A 10000-nucleotide genomic window follows, 5' to 3' on the forward strand; every position below is an offset into this window, starting at 1 on the left:
AGTTAATGATGACCTTCCATGGATTCGCATATATACGCCGCGGCTAAAGTTGCAAAAATAAGAGCTTTAATCCCGCTTGTAAATAATCCAAGGAACATGACAGGTATAGGAACCACTAAAGGTACTAAAGAAACAAGAACAACAACTACTAATTCATCAGCCAATATATTCCCGAAAAGCCGAAAACTTAGTGATAAGGGTTTTGTGAAATCTTCTAGGATGTTAATTGGTAAAAGTATTGGAGTTGGTTGAATGTATTTACCGAAATAACCCAATCCTTTTTTGGTAAGACCCGCATAGAAATATGCCACGGACGTGAGTAAAGCTAAAGCAACGGTAGTATTTATATCATTCGTAGGTGGGGCTAACTTCCCATGAGGTAACTGTATTATTTTCCAAGGTAAAAGAGCCCCTGACCAGTTAGAAACAAAAATAAATAGGAACATAGTTCCAATAAAGGGAACCCAAGGACCATACTCTTCTCCAATCTGAGTTTTGCTCAAGTCTCGAATGAATTCAAGGACATATTCGAAGAAATTCTGACCATTGGTCGGAATAGTTTGTGGGGTCCGAACAGCTATAGCAGCTGAACCTAATAAGATAGCAATTACGACCCATGACGTAATAAGGACTTGGGCATGGACTTGGAAACCACCTATTTGCCAATAGAAATGTTGGCCTACTTCCACACCGGATATATCGTATAGCCCTTTTAATGTGTTGACGGAACATGGTAGCACATTCATATTTTCCTTTGGCAGAAATAGAACTTAAAAAGGAATTATTTTGATTCCACTATCTCTTTCTCAACTCGTCTACTTGAATCATCTTTTTCGGATATCAAGTAATCACATAATATCCCCAGCTTTTTTATCTCTTTTTTGGTATTCAGAATATAGTAACCGATTCAAAAAATCTATGGAGTTCTCGAAGTAATTGACATATCTTATTATTAATCAATGATTTGGGATATAGATAGAACGACCCTCACAAATAGCGAATACTAATTTGTTAAGGATTGATCGGATTGAAGCTATAGCATCATCGTTGGCTGGAATCGAAATATCTGCGAGATTCGGGTCACAATTTGTATCGATTAAACAAATCGTTGGAATTCCCAAAGTTACACATTCTCGAAGAGCCGTATATTCTTCTTGCTGATCAACGATGATTACAATATCGGGTAACCCCGTCATATATTTGATCCCACCCAGATATGTTTGCAAGTGATATAATTGTCTCTTCAACATTGCTGCATCTCGTTTTGGAAGGCGGTTGAGTCTTCCCTTCTTTTGTTCCGCTCTCAAATCCCTGAACTTATGAAGTCTCGTTTCTGTAGTGGACCAATCCGTTAACATGCCACCGAGCCATTTCTTATTAACATAATGACACCGAGCCCTTATTGCAGCCGATGCTACTAAATCAACGGCTTTATTTTTGGTACCAACTATTAAGAATTGCTTTCCCTTACTTGCTGCATCAAAAACTAAATCACAAGCTTCTGATAAAAAACGAGCAGTTCTAGTAAGATTTATAATATGAATACCTTTACGCTTTGCAGAGATGTAAGGTACCATTCTAGGATTCCATTTTCCTAGTACCATGACCAAAATGAACTCCTGCTTCCATCATATCTTCCGAATTAATGTTCCAATATCTTCTTGTCATTTCTCCCCACGCTTCCCCGTTTTTCTAAGAGATAAGATAGCCTAACATTGTAGACGCTCGTGGTTATTTTGGCTTGATCTTCCAATATGCTAGTTTCAATAATTCTCGTTCTTTACATTTCTTCTTGGTTGCTTGGCCAATAGTAGGTATTTGGTTCACTGCTTTAGGTATTAGCACCATGGCTTTCAATTTAAATGGTTTCAATTTTAACCAATCTGCAGTTGACAGCCAAGGTCGTGTAATTAACACTTGGTCTGATATTATCAACCGTGCTAACCTTGTTATGGAAGTTATGCATGAACGTAATGCTCACAACTTCCCTCTAGACCTAGCTGTTGTTGAAGCTCCATCCACAAACGGATAAGACTTTCGTCTTAGTGTATATGAAGCGTTGAAGTTGAAGGAGCAATACCGACCCTCTTGATAGAATAAGAGGGTCGGTATTGCTCCTTCATTTAGTTTTAGTATTGTTTTATTTCCATAAAAAATGTACCTTTTATTGAAAGTATTTACTTTTTTTGTACAACATACTTATACTTATTTAAGTATTAATAAAGTTAATAGATAACTACTCAAATATCTAACGTTGAGTGATATAAGATTTAAATATTAGGGGGCGGATGTAGCCAAGTGGATCAAGGCAGTGGATTGTGAACAAAAATACACTTATAGAAAAGAATGAAAAAAGAAAAGGGATTCTTTGTTGCATCAAGAATCCCCTTTTTTCGATTCGTTGTGGATAAAAGCTTCTCCTATGTTATACTATTCAATTCTCGACAATGAATCGATATGAAAGCTCAGATATTGTTATTCATGATATTGATCCGATTCAATATCAAATAACATTGGGGTGCAATTCATTTCATTGAATTTAGAGGAGAAGATTTATCATCTCTATGGGATTAGATCCCGAGTTATTGTGAAGTAAAAAACGATGGGATTATGGAAGTAAATATTCTCGCATTTATTGCTACTGCGCTGTTCATTCTAGTTCCTACTGCTTTTTTACTTATCATCTACATAAAAACAGTCAGTCAAAATAATTGATTCGTATGAAGCTTTACTTCTTTTTTCTTGTCAATGATTGAAGAAATAAAAGGGATTTTCATTCCAAGTCTTAAATGAAATGAGCGTACTAGAATCAGCAGTATATGAGATCTGGTAATATGGTAGAAATAAATTGATATCTTTCTACCATACTTTCTATTATTGTATATTTGTATTGTCTAAAGTTGTACTGGTACTGTATAAAGAGGTATAGGCTTCATCTAGATTAATTTACAAGATGTATCTTGTATCTTCATATATGTACATATCTATAAATTTAATATATGTGATGTACATCATGTTACTAACACCCCAATTCTAGTTCTTCCTTGTATCTATTTTCTTTGTTTGATTGAAAGATTCTTTTTAATATAGTCCATTACTGTAATCCAATATAATTTTGAAATGGATATTTAATATTTAAAATCCATTTGCAAAACGATATATAAAAAAATGGCTACAATTTGATTACTCAACTCAATTAGTAGTGCTTTTAGAGTCCACTTCTTCCCCATACTACAAGTGAAAGGGAAAATGTAAAGACTACCATTAAAGCGTCCCAAGCAAGACTTACTATATCCATGTGAATTATGTCCCCTATCTCTATGAATATGAAGGAATTCGTCCATTATTGATCACTAATAATAGTGGAATCTATGGTGCAGAGTCAAAAAGGGATTATGACCAAACTCTATTGATCAAACTATCCAAAAAATCCACCCACAACAAGTTCCTATATGATTTCTGGTAGAATAGGGAAGGATTAACCACAAGCAAGATACACAACACATGGATTTTCTTTGTATTATCAAGGAAATATTTTATAATGGAAGATGTAGGAATAGTAAGGCCTATTGTTTAGTTTCTTTTGTTGCCCTTCATAAGCAAAAAGCATAAAATATACAATCCAGCACTACCTACCCCATATCTCTCCAAAATATGGTTTTTACTTTTGGTTTCCTCTAGAATCTATTGCTTCTGCTGAGCAAAAAAAGAAAGTCTTTCCCATTTTTGTAGATGAGGCGGCACCCAGATTTGAACTGGGGTAAAAGGATTTGCAGTCCCCCGCCTGACCACTCGGCCATGCCGCCAAACAAACGGATGTAAAATAGAGGGAACACTCTCTTCTTTATTATTTCTTGAATCTCATTGTCTTTCTCCCTTTCCTAACCCCCCCAAAACCTTTTTTTTTAACCCAGTTGATTCCCTTTGGTGGATTGTATGGTATCCCAACTCTCAAAATAAACAACACCTAAAACCTTCCCCCTTTTTTATCTTTCAAAAGTAAATGTAAATGTGCATTTTCAGTTACAGAATGAAAAATGCAGGGAAAATTGGAACCATTAACTATTGACTTGAATCCATGAAGAGTTCTTGGACCTCAAATTTCGTTTCCTTAACAACGGCAACAAAATAAAGTTGATAAACAACTTGTACTTATCAGTATCAATTCTTTTTAATAATCAATCTTTTTCAATTAAATTTACATTATAACAACAATTATATATATATGTAAACCCCGGAACAGAGATTGTTACAAAGATATCCTAATTAGGTATCTTAGCCATATATGTCTATAAGGAATTATCATGCTTCCCTTTTTTTGAATCTAAAATAGAAATTATGATATAGCACTTCCTGTGTTGCCCCAAGTATAGCTGGGATAGGAAATATCCGAATGGATAGGTTGCTATAGCTATAGGTAAAAGTGCCTCGCAAAAATAAGAAGAAACTCTATACTATTCCTGATTTTTCTCTCATTCATAGAGAATGGATCAAACCTTGAATCGTTTCTTTTTTGGGTACCCAAACGGATTGTAGTATCATAATAATAGGTAGAAATTTGATTACTTTTGATATTTTATACAAGACTCTAAAAAAGTATAATCGGCATAATTATGATTCCAGGAATCGGCATAATTATGATTCCAGGAATGTTTTATCCTGTTGCAAATTCGAATTTGAATAGAAAATTATCCTTATTGCTCTGCTCAATGGTATGAAGTTAGGTAAAATTTCATGTGATTCAGTAAACAGAATATACATTCCATCATTGCTAGATCGATCCATATGGTTCGATGAAGAATGAGCCAATAATGGGATTTTGCTATAAATGGGAAGCTTAAGATGCTCCGGGATGGAAATAAGGGAATGTCTACAATACCTGGATTTAGTCAGATACAATTTGAGGGGTTTTGTAGGTTCATTGATCAGGGCTTGATGGAAGAACTTTATAAATTTCCAAAAATAAAAGATATAGATCAAGAAATTGAATTTCAATTATTTGTGGAAACTTATCAATTGGTAGAACCCTTTATTAAAGAAAGAGATGATGTCTATGAATCACTGACATATTCTTCTGAATTATATGTACCGGCGGGATTAATTTGGAAAACCGGTAGGGATATACAAGAACAAACCATATTTATTGGAAACATTCCTCTAATGAATTCCCTGGGAACCTTTATAGTAAATGGAATATACAGAATTGTAATCAATCAAATATTGCAAAGCCCCAGTATTTATTACCGTTCAGAATTGGAACATAATGGAATTTCGGTATATACCGCCACCATAATATCCGATTGGGTAGGAAGATCAGAATTAGAGATTGATCGAAAAGCAAGGATATGGGCTCGTGTGAGTCGGAAACAAAAAATATCTATTCTAGTTCTATCATCAGCTATGGGTTCGAATCTAAGAGAAATTCTAGATAATGTTTGCTACCCTGAAATTTTCTTGTCTTTCCCGAACGATAAGGAGAAAAAAAAGATTTGATCAAAAGAAAATGCCATTTTGGAATTTTATCAACAATTTGCTTGTGTCGGCGGGGATCCGATATTTTCTGAGTCCTTATGTAAGGAATTACAAAAAAAAAAATTCAACAAAGATGTGAATTAGGAAGGATTGGTCGACGAAATATGAACCGGAGACTTAATCTTGATATACCTCAGAAAAATACATTTTTGTTACCACGAGATGTATTGGCAGAGGCGGATCATTTGATCGGAATGAAATTTGGAATGGGTACACTTGACGATATGAATCACTTGAAAAATAAACGTATTCGCTCTGTAACGGATCTGTTACAAGACCAATTCGGATTGGCTCTGGTTCGTTTAGAAAATGTGGTTCGAGGAACTATATGTGGAGCAATTAGGCATAAATTTATCCCGACTCCCCATAATTTAGTAACGTTAACTCCATTAACAACCACTTATGAATCATTTTTCAGTCTACACCCCTTATCTCATGTTTTGGATCGAACTAATCCATTGACACAAATAGTTCATGAGCGAAAATTGAGTTATTTAGGTCCTGGAGGATTGACAGGTCGAACTGCTAGTTTTCGGATACGAGATATCTATCCTAGTCACTATGGACGTATTTGCCCAATTGACACATCTGAAGGAATCAACGTTGGACTTATTGGATCCTTAGCTATTCATGGTAGGATTGGTCATTGGGGGTCTCTCGAAAGTCCTTTTTTTTAAATTGATGAGAGATTCAAAGGGGTACGAGTATTTTATTTATCGCTAAGAAGAGATGAATACTATACGGTGTCGGCAAGAAATTCTTTGGCGTTGAATCAGGGCATTCAAGAAGAACAGGTTGTTCCAGCTCGATACTGTCAAGAATACCTGACTATTGCATGGGAACAGATTCATCTTCGAAGCATTTTTCCCTTCCAATATTTTTCTATTGGCGCTTCCCTTATTCCTTTTATCGAACATAATGACGCGAATCGGGCTTTAATGAGTTCTAATATGCAACATCAAGCAGTTCCGCTTTCTCGGTCCGAAGAGTGTATTGTTGAAACTGGGTTGGAACGCCAAGTAGATCTAGATTCAGGAGTTTCCGCTATAGCGGAACACGAGGGAAAAGTCGTTTCTACCGATACTGACAAGATCGTTTTCTCAGGTAATGGAGACAAGATGGTTATGTATCAACGTTCCAACAAAAATACTTGTATGCATCAAAAATCCCAAGTTCAACGGGGTAACTGCATTAAAAAGGGACACAGATGGTGTTTCTACAGTTGGTGGCGAACTCGCTTTGGGAAAAAACGTATTAGTAGCTTATATGCCATGGGAAGGCTACTATTTTGAAGACGTCGTACTTATTAGTGAACGTCTAATATATGGCGATGTTTATACTTATTTTCATATACGGAAATATGAAATTCAGACTCATGTGACAAGGCAAGGCCCTGAAAGGATCACTAATGAAATACCGCATTTAGAAGCCCACTTACTCCGGAATTTAGATAGAAATGGAATTGTGATGCTGGGGTCTTGGGTAGAAACAAGTGATATTTTAGTAGGTAAATTAACGCCTCAGATGACGAAAGAATCATCATATGTCCCGGAATATAGATTATTACGGGCTATACTTGGCATTCAAGTATCCACTGCAAAGGAAACTTGTCTAAAATTACCTATAGGTGGCAGAGGTCGAGTTATTGATGTAAGATGGATCCATAAAAAGGGGGTTCTAGTTATAATCCAAAAATGATTCGTGTATATATTTCACAGAAATGTGAAATAAAAGTAGGGGATAAAGTTGCTGGAAGGCATGAGAATAAAGGTATCACTTCCAAAAATTTTCCTAGACAAGATATGCCGTATTTACAAGACAGGACGCCTGTTGATATGGTCTTCAATCCATTAGGAGTACCTTCACGAATGAATGTAGGACATATATTTGAATGCTCGCTCGGGTTAGCGGGGGATATGCTAGATAGGCATTATCGAATATCACCCTTTGATGAGATATATGAGCAAGAGGCTTCTAGAAAACTCGTGTTTTCTGAACTATATGAATCCAATAAGCAAACAACGAATCCTTGGGTATTTGAACCTGAGTATCCGGGAAAAAGCATAATATTTGATGGAAGAATGGGAGATCCTTTTGAACAACCCGTTATAATAGGAAAATCCTATATCCTAAAATTAATTCATCAAGTTGATGATAAAATTCATGGGCGTTCCAGCGGGCATTGTGCACTTGTTACACAACAACCCCTTAGGGGAAGGGCTAAGCAAGGGGGCCAGCGGGTAGGAGAAATGGAAGTTTGGGCTTTAGAGGGGTTTGGCGTTGCTCACATTTTACAAAAGATGCCTACTTATAAATCTGATCATATTAGAGATCGTCAGGAAGTACTTGGTACTACGATCATTGGAGGAACAGTACCTAAACCTGAGGATGCTCCAGAATCCTTTCGATTGCTCGTTCGAGAACTACAATCTTTGGCTCTGGAATTGAATCATTTCCTTGTATCTGAGAAGAACTTCCAGATTCAAAGGAAGGAAGCTTGATCGGAATGAATCAAAATTTTTCTTCTATGATCGACCGGTATAAACATTAACACCTTCGAATTGGATCAGTTTCTCCTGAACAAATAAGCGCTTGGGCCATAAAAATACTACCCAACGGAGAGGTTGTTGGAGAGGTGACAAAACCAATAAGCCGGAAAAAGATGGATTCTTTTGTGAAAGAATTTTTGGGCCTATAAAAAGTGGAATTTGTGCCTATGGAAACTATCGAGTAATCGGAGATGAAAAAGAAGACCCGAAATTTTGTGAACATTGCGGAGTCGAGTTTGTTGATTCTGGGGTACGAAGATATCAAATGGGATACATCAAACTGGCATGCCCAGTAACTCATGTGTGGTACTTGAAACGTCTTCCTAGTTATGTCGCGAATCTTTTAGATAAACCTCTTAAAGAATTAGAAGGCCTAGTATACTGCGATGTGTGATTTGATCAATATTCTTATTTTTCAGATTTGGACTAAGAAACTGTCATCCCATTCACTCCGATTGGGATGCCCTTACTCTGACATGTCTCGTGGTAGGCGTAACATGAAGCTCAGAATTATGGATGTATTTAATACTCCAAAAAAGGGAATTGATCTATGGTCGATTCCGTAACAGAAAAATAGGAATTGCTAGTTGTACCTCGTGAAAAATACTTCTTTCGTGGAACTAGCCATTCCATTTCTTTTAGAAAGAAATTATGTTATAGTAAGCAAATATGACATGGTTACAAGGGCCTATTCATCGCGTATAGGCTTTAAGGGCATCATGTCATAACCGTCGAGGTTAAGTAGGGGCCTAAAAGATCGAATGGAATAATACATAAACAAGTAAATCCCTAATGAGTTCCAAGGTATTCTTTAAAAAGGGATTTGGCATTCGAAGGGAGGTAGACTACTCAATAATTTCACATTTCATTTCATTGAAATGTTGGTTGGTCTTGATTGGGAACTTGAGTAAGGAGTAGAATGTTGGGGGTTTTCTATAAAAAAATTTTTAAACGAGAACCCCTTATTTGATGTAACTACTTGAGCCGGATGAGAGGAAACCCTCGCGTCCGATTTTTAAGGGGGGAAATCCTATATTATAAAGGAACCTATCCAAATTTTTCTTTTGCTAGGACCGTAGCTAAAAAACCTACTTACTTAGGGTTACGAGGTTCATTCGAATATGAAATCCACTCTTGGAATACAGCATCCCGCTTTTTTTTTACTACTCAAGGCTTCGATACATTTCGAAATAGAGAAATCTCTACTGGAGCAAGTGCTATCAGAGAACAATTAGCTGATCTGGATTTACGACTTATTATAGATTGTTCATTGGTAGAATGGAAAGAATTAGGGGAAGAAGGGCCCACGGGTAATGAATGGGAAGATAGAAAAATTGGAAGAAGAAAGGATTTTTTAGCTAGACGCATGGAATTAGCTAAGCATTTTATTCGAACAAATGTGGAAGCAGAATGGATGGTTTTGCGCCTATTACCAGTCCTTCCCCCCGAATTGAGACCGATCATTCAAATAGATGGGGGTAAAATGATGAGTTCGGATATTAATGAACTCTATAGAAGAGTTATCTATCGGAACAATACTCTTACCGACCTATTAACAACAAGTAGATCTACGCCAGGGGAGTTAGTTATGTGTCAAGAAAAATTAGTGCAAGAGGCCGTGGATACACTTCTTGATAATGGGATCCGCGGACAACCAATGAGGGATGGTCATAATAAAGTTTATAAGTCTTTTTCAGATGTAATTGAAGGCAAAGAAGGAAGATTTCGTGAGACTTTGCTTGGTAAACGTGTCGATTATTCGGGGCGTTCCGTAATTGTCGTGGGCCCCTCACTTTCATTAAGTCGAAGAAATTGTGGGATTTGATTCGAAACTATTATATGTCCAAGGTTCAATATTGAAATCATTTCAGAGGTTTTGCCTGACTTTGTCCGTGTCAACAAACAATTCGAAATACCTC

The 10000-nt window shown here is 36.5% G+C and overlaps 1 non-coding gene across 1 annotated transcript; it reads right to left on the reverse strand.

The window, feature by feature from the left end:
* Positions 1-3735: 3735 nt before the first annotated feature.
* Positions 3736-3806, reverse strand: TRNAC-GCA. The gene has a single exon. It is a non-coding gene; the product is annotated as a tRNA-Cys (tRNA).
* Positions 3807-10000: the final 6194 nt, after the last annotated feature.

The sequence above is a fragment of the Papaver somniferum genome, chromosome 1 (genome assembly GCF_003573695.1).
Source record: "Papaver somniferum cultivar HN1 chromosome 1, ASM357369v1, whole genome shotgun sequence".
Lineage (NCBI taxonomy): Eukaryota > Viridiplantae > Streptophyta > Magnoliopsida > Ranunculales > Papaveraceae > Papaver > Papaver somniferum.